The sequence below is a fragment of the Meleagris gallopavo genome, chromosome 2 (assembly GCF_905368555.1).
Source record: "Meleagris gallopavo chromosome 2, MGAL_WU_HG_1.1, whole genome shotgun sequence".
NCBI lineage: Eukaryota > Metazoa > Chordata > Aves > Galliformes > Phasianidae > Meleagris > Meleagris gallopavo.
This window is the reverse complement of record NC_139405.1, coordinates 75,980,135-75,989,948: the sequence shown is the minus strand read 5'-3', so window position 1 is coordinate 75,989,948 and position 9,814 is coordinate 75,980,135. Positions and strand designations below refer to the sequence as shown.

Below are 9,814 nucleotides of genomic sequence, written 5' to 3'. Positions count from 1 at the left end.
GAAAGGATGTGAAACAACAGTAAGAGTCAAGTTTGATCAGCCACAATCCATTTCTGATGAAAAGCTCATCCTCTTTTCATTAAAACTAATTACAGGTGGAGTGCCACTCTGACTGAAAAGCAGACCGTTACCTTTGATCTTTGAAGATTTGCCTCCTAATCTTGAAACTGTAGCATCATTTCATTTTACAATACATTATTTTTATGCCCTTGAAGAGAAATGGAACAAAGTGTTGTTGGTCATTGTGAATTCCTTCCTGGCTCACTGAAAGACTAACGTGTCACCTCGGTGTAGGTACTGCTGCTCTTTCGGAAGATCGTTGCTGTACGCTTCGCTTTGATCGTTCTGCTGCTCCCGTTTTGTCTCCTCTAGGGGGCAATTTAACACAAGCTATTTCTAACAGGCGTACCGACTGGCAAGAAAGGATGCTCCACCGTTGACAGTGGAGGGTGAAGAACTCATTTCCATTTAAAAGGCCTGGCCAAGCTGAAATAAGTTTCTGTGGCTGCTTGTCTGTGAAAGCCTTATAAGGGGGCTGCTGAGAATAGCAAAGTGTCAAAGAGTCTCTGAGCTCCCAGGCTCACATCTGCTTTCTCCAGAGACAAAGGTCAAACGAAGCTTTCTTAAATTCTTCCTTTTCTAGATCTGACCTTTTTCTGTATTGCTTTTCTTCCCTTTCCACCTGAAAGAAATACATTACCATGAACACATCACTGCACTGCTGCTTTTTGCTTCATGATGGTCTTAAAGGGAAGCCTGAGCTCGTGGCTAGGGCATTCAATAAGCAAGCAACGCTGGGACATTTCTGCTTTCTCAGACAGCCTCCTGCCTGCCCTTGAGAAGCTTCGTCATCTCTGTGCTTCAGTTCCCACGAGAAAAAGAGGACAGCAAACAGCTACATCTGATTAAAACTGTTTTTCATAGACCTCTGCAGACTCCCTAGAAGAGGGCTTCTGTAGGGCTTTGCATCGGCAGGAGATGGCAGTCTCCTTAATGGAAAAAAAAATACATAAATATCAATTTAATGGCCCTAATCTCAGAAACAATTTGCAATAGAACAGTTAATTACCCCGTAGTGTCACTGTGTGTTGACCGAGTTTGGCCCTATTAATTTTTTTCTCATATACGTGCTTTGTATTTCCGTACTACTTTAACCTTATGTTCTGTATTTTTACAAGGTTAATATATTTTTCTTATCAAGTAAATGTTGTAGAAATAATATAAGTAAATAAACTCATACTGATATAATTCCCCAGAGCTTGGATTTTTCAGAATTGAGAATTTATCCATCTGTTTTCAAAAGGAAAAGAAGAATGTTTACTAGAGAACGCTCTGAATCAGAGTGCAATTATTATTTTGGAAAGTTGGGCACACTGCTTAGGAAGGCAGCCGAATGCGCCATCTTTCCCGTGTGTGATTTCCCACTTATGGGGAATGTTCAAAGCTTACATCAAATGCTTGCCTGTTTGGAAAATCCAATCTTGAAGCAACATTTGAAAACCAAAGAGGCAGAGCCCCTGTGCTCTCAGCAGGAAGATTCAGATATTGATAAAAGCAATTGGTAGCCAGCAAGTAAGACTGAAGTAGTTCTAAGTGCATTTTGACTCAGGTAGTAGAAATTGCAGGAATGCACAGTTCCTAATACTGCCAACATAACTGGCAGTGTAGAAAATGTCTTGAAACAAGCTGACTCTTGTTATTAAAGATTACCTAGAGCATCAAAATCCATTAGATTCCCATGTTTCAACCTCATCTTTCATTTTCAGTCCCTGTTGTTTAAAATAATGAAAACATAATTTATGCTACTTATATGAAAGAAGAAGAAAGGGAGAAGGGGTAAATATTATCTGTAAACTGTGCAAAGTAGAAATTCTCTGATCTGAAACAACTTCAGAACAGTATCTGTGTAGCTTGTTCCAATGTAGTCTTTTAAAGAGGACCAGAATGGCAAACTAAAACTACATAATTTGTAATATCAAATCCCAACTATCATAGACTCCTTACAACTGGAAGGACCATCTTAAAGACCATCTAGTCCAACTCCCCTGAAATGAACAGGAACATCCACAGCTAGATCAAGTTGTCCAGGGCCTGATCCAGCCTTGCCCTGATAGTCTTCAGGCATGGGGCATCCACCACCTCTCCGGGCAACCTGTTCCACTGCCTCACCACCCTCACTGGAAAAGACTTTTTCCTTGTATCCAAACTAAATCTGCCCTCTTTAATCTTGAAACCATTTCCCCTTGTTCTATCACCACAGACCCTGCTAAAGAGTCTGTCCCCTTCTTTCCTGTTGCTCCCGTTTAGATACTGAAAAGCCACTTTCAGGTCACCTCCGAGCCTTCTCCAGGCTGCACAGCCCCAGCTCTCTCAGCCTGTCGTCATAGAAGAGGTGTTCCATCTCTTGAATCATTTTTCTGGCCCTCCTCTGGATGCGCTCCAACAGGTCCATGTCTCTCTTGTACTGAGGACTCCACATCTGGATGCAGTACTCCAAGTGAGGTCTCACCAGCACAGAGTGGAGGAGCAGGAACACAGAAGTGCTGGCCACACTACTTTGGATGCAGCCCAAGATATGTTTGGCTTTCTGGACTGCAAGGGCACATTGCTGGCTCATGTCCAGCTTCCCATCTACCAGTAGAACCCCCAGGTCTTTTTCAGCAGGGCTGCACTCAGTCCTTTCATCCCCCAGCTTGCATTGGTAGTGAAAGCATTTGTTTGGTACTTGAAGCATTTGTTATTCTTTATAGATCAAACCAATCTGAATGTTTGATAGAGATTCACCCTACCCTACTCAATAGATCTGGTAACACCATCAAACTAAGGAGACCACGGTCCTCATCTTGCAGATAATGATCCTCATCTAATGCAGAGATGAAGAAGCTGGTGCACAGTGACCTTCAAAAGCCCTTCCTTGGAATCTTTCACATAAAGAAGGGACAATGGGCTCTGTATGATACTGCCTGGACTGGAGCTCAGACTAGATGACCTCCAGAGATGCCTTCTAACCTAACCCATTCTGTGATTCTAGTTACCAGTGGTTCTTGACACAGAAGCTGTGAGGTTGAGCCTGCTGCTTGGTCTGGCAGCTGTTGCCCAGGAACTGGTGAAATGGATGTGGGTGCCATGGGAGCAGAGCATCATAATGGAATTAGCATTTCCTATTTGTTTACTCTGCCACCTCAATAAGTTTTTCTTAGTACATCTGGTTCCATTTGTGAGAAGTAGCACTAATACCCACATTTTTTACCTCCTCCTTAGTCTCTTCCGCTTGATATTTGTAAAAGTCATGAGTTTGAAAGAGGTCAGAAAAGCATTTTGAATACTCCTTGTTGTTTTCCTGGAATCTGGTGGTATTGCTATCCCAGCAGCAGTGTACAGCATCATGATATGCTTCATCGTGAAGTACATAGCTGGAATATAAATCTCCAAAGGAAAAAGAGAAAATAGAATCAAGACCATACAAAAAAAAAAAACTTTGAATATGAACTCCCTGATATTTTAAAAGGTGTACGGATAGAGGTGAGCGGTCATGGGAAAAGTGGGGCAGTCTGAACAATTCTGGCATTTGGAAGCAAGGCAGAAAATGTCAAAACAGCTGAAGGGGGAGGATACTCAATAAGAGGATTGTAATTAATCTAGAAGCACAATTAATTAAGTAAATCACACATTAATTCTAAACATTACTCATTAATTGTCATGAATACCCTTAATCAATAATCTTTGGTAGTAGATCCAGCTTTCCCAGCAATGTAGGTAATATTGAACTTAGCTGTCCGAACAGATAAGGCTGAACTGCTGCAGACTCGAATGAGGGTGCTAGGAGCTGGGGGAAAAGTCTGAAGAGCTGGCTTTGGTACGCATCAATGAGCAGCCGAAACCAAAGAGTGATTGGTGCCTATGGGAGAAGCCTGTCTTCCACCTACCTGCAGTTGCCACCACCATATCCATTCTCCAGCCTGGCAGCAATAGTACAGCTAAGCTTGGCTCTGGTGTGGGCAAAAAAGGGAAGACAACCTGCTTGTTTTGTTGTCAGAGCAGCAACTGCCATAAATATCATTCTGTTTTGCTTGTTCCTTGAGTAAGTCTCAGTAATAACAGCACTAACTATTCTTCTGAGTATCCAGAGTGTGAGATAGAGATCAATAATTAGTTAAGAAGTCTAAGAAGAATTGATTAAAAAGTCTTTCCATTAGGAAGAATGAATGGAAAGGCAAAGCAATTGCTAAAACAAGAGAACTCAACATCCAATTCTAAGGAGTTTCTAGCATTTGTATATTGAGCTATGTTCACTGGAAGGTTTACGTTTGCTGTGACTGCTAACTTGACTACATGGGCATGCACTGCATAAATGTACACCTAGTATGTGGTAATAAATGCTAGACTAAACTGGGCATTTTTCTTTAGATATTAGGTCAATAATTAGCTTTTCACATGCTAATTTTGTTTGCTTCACCCCCCCCCCCCTTTTTTTTTTTCAAGCTGTTATGTAGTCTATGGAGAAAATAATCTTTCACAACATCATGTGTGTTGACATTTATTGGCAAATAATGCCTTTCAGAGATTTCCTAGATTTCTATATGAGATCTTTAAGTTCAGGAGTGTTAGGACCTGAAATGAATCTGTTTATTGTAGATACCTACTATTATAGCATGGGTTTCTATGAGGTGGCTCCAAGAAGTGGAGACTGGAGCATGGGCAGCAGTGGGGATGATGAAACAATGCAGTGTCTTGAGCTGACCTTTAGTTCTGGGAAGATGTTAGTATTTTTCAGTGCAATTTAAATATCAAGGATTTGTTTAATTTACAAGAGCTACCCTACCCTGAAAAGATTGTTCCCCCCCCCAGGCATACTAGGGGGTTTTTGGTCACTCTCTTTCTAGCTGTTAGACTGCAGATCAATTAAGATTTCTTAATATGAGTGATTTTCATTTAGTGGATCAAACACACAGACAGAGTTATTGAGGCTTTTAAAATGTTTTTATAACTCTACTTTGAGAATGTGTTGTAATATTAAGGGAATGATGTTTACAGACTCTTGGCCCTTATAGCTCCCACTAATCATACAGCCCATAATTGTCAAAGGTAAAGGAAAGTTTTACATCACTAAAACAGGAACTGACCAAACTGATGGTGAAACAATCAGAACAATGTCGTCTTCAAAAACCCAGACACAGTGGGATGAATTACAGGAAAGGTTTGTGACTTCGAGCTCTTTGGCTCTTAATTAAATGCTTCATACCAGGAATAACCATTTTATGGGAACTGTCATATTAAAATCAAGCTATTGATCTGTGTAATTCGCTATGTTAGACAGTATGGTTGATCTGGCTTTGACACTGTTTAATGTTTGATGCTGTAGAAAGAACAGACCTTCTGTAATGCTGATTATACGTAGATTTTCGTTTTCAAAGTTATTTTTTTTTCCCCAATTTTTACAACTGACTGATCTGTAGCCTTGATACAAAAAGCTGTATTTTCTCTCTAAATTTGAATTCCTGTCACATCACCAACACCTCTTGAGGACAGTAGTAATCTGTCTGTTGATGTTAGAGTTTACTCAATCAGTTGCTAATTGAAACCGTCAGTATTTCAATACAGAGCTCAGACTTGGCAGCGTTTATTAATATCACAAATGGTGCTATGAGTAAGTACATGGAGTATCCTAAATACTTTAACCTCTTTAAAAAATCCTACCGATATGAATTTTTGCAGGCGTACCAGGCTGCTCTGCACATCTTCAAAGGCACCAATTAAATCCAGTCTTTACAGCTTCATAGAAAACCAAATTATGTGAAATCAACTCAATAATAGAGGTAAGCATGGTAATAGGTCTGATTTGAAACTGAGGTCAGTGGTGTCTGCTTAATAACACATAGTAAATGGCATACCAAATACAATGCAACAACTTGAATGTATCAAACAAGTGTGGGAAAGCATCAACACTGACAAGGTAATAAACTGCCTCCTGGCATTACGTTATGCTCTACAGAAGCCAAGTTTTGGGAGAAAATGCCTGAGTTACATCCCTTTCCCTTTTATGTGGGAACAGCTGGACTGACTCCCAGAGTTACAGAAGTCATCTGGAAGGAGAATTTTACATGTGAATGAGTTGAAAGTTTTAATTAGGCTTTTAAAAATCACCAATCTTTGTGTGGCATAAACTTGTTAGTCTGCTTGCTCTGTAAACCAATTTCAAATATGACACCTTCGGTATATTTGTCAAAAAAATGTAGTGTTATTCACATGTATGACTTCAAGCATGAATTTATTAAACTCAGCTTCACTGTCTATTGGGTAGTCTTCTCAGCTGCAGAGTGAGAAATGGGATATTGAACATTTAAAAGTTAATGTGATCCTTTTGCTGTCAGATTTCAACTTAGTGTCTGGAAAGAAGTCTTGGAGAGTAGGCAAGAAAGCTCAGCACTTTGCACAAAGCCAGAGCCATATGCTTTCATTTGAAGTGACATAATTCTTCTACGTGGAATCCTGAATCAGAGTTTTGTTCATATTTAGAATACATATGAATGTATTTGTTGATGGCAAAGCATCAATTAAAATTCTCCATGTATTTTTTTAAAAGTAGATACATCTATACAGAACTAGATAAGGTCTTGAACCTCATCAGGAAAGCCCCTACTTCAGTCCAATAGTTTTCCATTAAGTGTTAGTGATACAAAGATACCATGGATGAGAAATAAACATAGGTCTGGAGATGTAAGTGTACACATAAAAACACTCTTTTATAGGCACTGCTCGTATCTGTTTTCCCAAGATGAAACAAAGCCTCCACCTCATCAAACTATTAAGTGGAATAGACAAAAGGAAATAAAAAGAAAGGAGTGTTGAAGAGGTGAAGCAGAAATTCTGGCTAGAGCAGTAGGCTCAGAAGTGCTTCTCAGGTGATCACATCCTCCATCTTATGTCCAGCTTTGTCAGGTTAGCACAAATCACAGAGACACTTGCAATATTCTTCTTCCCACTGCCACCAAATATGATGACGGATACACGCGCAGGTCAGCTATGCCTGAAACTATCAGGCGTCCTATGGTCCCAAGGTCCATTCTTTGTGCCTGAGATGAACCATGGACATACCTATGCTTCATACTTAAGCCATTAGGGCAGGGTGGCTACATCTCGGCCACCTAGTGTAGACCCCACCCATGCTACTTCCCAAGCTGTGCCTGAGCAGTGTTTGGAAAGTGGTCCAGGACAAAAGTGTGCCAGGGACAGGCAGTGTGTAGCTGAGAGCCCATCATAGTTCAATGTGCCAGAAACAATGCAATGAGAGAGGTGCATGATAAAGATAGGGCTTTAGGTAGTGAAGATGCTGTTCTTTCTTGGTTGGCTGTTGTTAGTTTCCCAAATAAGAATTAGAGATCACTTAATACATTCCAAGCTTATTTAGAGGGAGCTATTAACAGAAGACCTGAGGAAGGCAAAGACTAGAGAGGGACAAGGTCTGAGAGGGATGATGGTGCTCAAGAGAGGTGTCTGATTCAAAGCACAGATGCTCTGGGGAAAAAGGAATGGAATTAATCACACCTAAGAGATCTACTTGTCAGAGTTTCTCCAATGATTGCCCTCAAAAGTCAGAAAAAATTTGAAGAGGGACAGTGCTTCAAAACTCAAAAACTTTGCACATCTTTGTTGAGCCCAAATCACACAAAGGAAAATAAATGCAAATATAACTCAATGCTTGGCAGATGCTCCACATCTGAAAATTCTCTTTTGTTTCCAAATGCGGCTTGGTGGGAATCGTTAGCCACATCAATCTTTCAAATAACTCAGGATTAGGTTATTATCATTTATTTTACATTTTTTTTTCCACATTGGCTTGCCATAAATTATTAAGCTGTGTCTTCTCCTAAACTGCTCCAGCTGTGTATTGTAGAGTTGCATTCTACGTCAAACTTGTAATAAGATACACAGCTAGACAAAGCCTTGCCTATCTGAATGTAAATCTTTTACGAGCTTACTAGTATGAGTTTACCTTTGAACATGAGCTTGTATTTAAGGTGTTACGAGTTTCACAATGTGTCCATTTCAAACATTGCTATGCTAAATGAAACTAGTACTCACTTTATAGAAAATAGTGAGGATTTAATGTAGGACAGCTAGTTTTCTCTAAGAATAGATTTTAGAAATCCAACTCTTAGAATTAAAACTGGGTTAATTTCAGTCTGACACAGTGAAATTGCCCAGACTTATCAGACAATCTGTGCAACAGAATTGCAAACTTCATTTTGCTATGTTTACAGACTTCATCAGACTCCCACCAGTTTTCATGAGACGGCACCCTTTTGTGTTAGCTGCTATGGCATGTGCCTGACTCCACTGCACTGCTTTATTGCTTCACAGGCGCTGAAGCATAGTGTCTCCCATCCGTGTGTGCTTTGCTAGGGGTCATTGCTCAAGGCACCTACACAGTTGAATGTTTTCTTTATTTGGCAATGAGTGGAGAAAAAACATTGTATTGACGTCCTTGATGAGAAACTACTGACACATCTTTATGTGAGTCACTCTGGCATTTGTGAGAGGCAACACAATCCCACTATTTAAATAAAGTTTAAAAAGCAATTTAATAGGCAGCTTTTTAACAGTGATATAATCCACTCATGTTTTATGTTTTACCTCATTTTTTCCTAATTTGTAAACAGAAGAATTGTAGGACTTGGGGTTAAAAATAGTCAGCTCACGTATGCATTTATTACTGGATGTATGACATCCATGGTTACCCAAGATAATACAGTATTACATTTACATGAACACGTGACCTAATTGCTTTATCACTTAAATAATGGAATCTTTTCCCAGATCTCTAATAAATTAATGCATCCTCTACAAAGTACCCCAATTTATGTCTGTATTGAACACTATATGCTTATTTTGAAATGAAATATTAACGAGTCTAAAATGACTAAAAAGAAAACACATCTATTTTTCAAATTAACGAAGTTAATTTTTTTTTCTGCTGCAAAGCCAGGAATCAGATCTTAATACACCAGTTTAATAATTTATTTCTTTTACCGAAGCACTCTGCTCTGTGCTTTGCTTCAAGTAAGGTGATTTTTTTGGCAGAGAAACGGTGAAGCTGATTCCGCCTGTAAGCTGGGCAACAATTGGCTGCAATTTTATATTTTCTCATTCCAGTTTATTTTCTGTGTAAGTTTCTCTGGCTTCAGATCAAGGAATGAGGGTAAATAAGCAGATATGTAAGCGCTCTGCTGAATTAGTGCCTCAAGGGTACAGCTACTGCTGACATAACATCATTGACTTCAGTGAGACTATGGCACTATGTTGGTCTAATGATCCAAGCAGTATGGGCTACTTCAGGCATTCTGTGGGCACAGTGCAAAATGAAGCTGATTTTCAATATTCTGTCAAATGTGCTGTCACATTCAAATACTCTGCCATGGTCAGATATAAATAGTATCTGCAGTTTTGTACCTCTACAATGTGAATGCAGAACGTGGAAATTGATGAAGGTGCCTGACTCTGTGAAAAGATGATATGCTAGAAGAAACTGAGGATACGAGAACAAATATCCTTGAAGAAATACTTGGTGGATTTTATAGCTTTTCATCTTCCTCTGATTGAATGCCTAACAACTGGAAGGATGGGCATACTTTTTATTTTGTGGGTTCTCCAAGTAAACAGCCAGTTTAAAACTTCAAATCCTGACAGCTGCTAACTGCATGTTGTGCTCGTAGTAAGATGGCATTGTTCAGAGCAATTTGTTCCCACATTATCAGGAGGGGATCAGGCTATGGGTTAGCAGCTCTTCCAGAAGCACTGTAGCCACCTGAACAAC

General features: G+C 39.7%; 1 long non-coding RNA gene across 1 annotated transcript; it reads left to right on the top strand.

The window, feature by feature from the left end:
* Window positions 1-3,434: 3,434 nt before the first annotated feature.
* Window positions 3,435-6,787, top strand: LOC146545038 (uncharacterized). The gene is made up of 3 exons (XR_014881773.1): window positions 3,435-3,522; window positions 5,716-5,816; window positions 6,750-6,787. It is a non-coding gene; the product is annotated as an uncharacterized LOC146545038 (long non-coding RNA).
* Window positions 6,788-9,814: the final 3,027 nt, after the last annotated feature.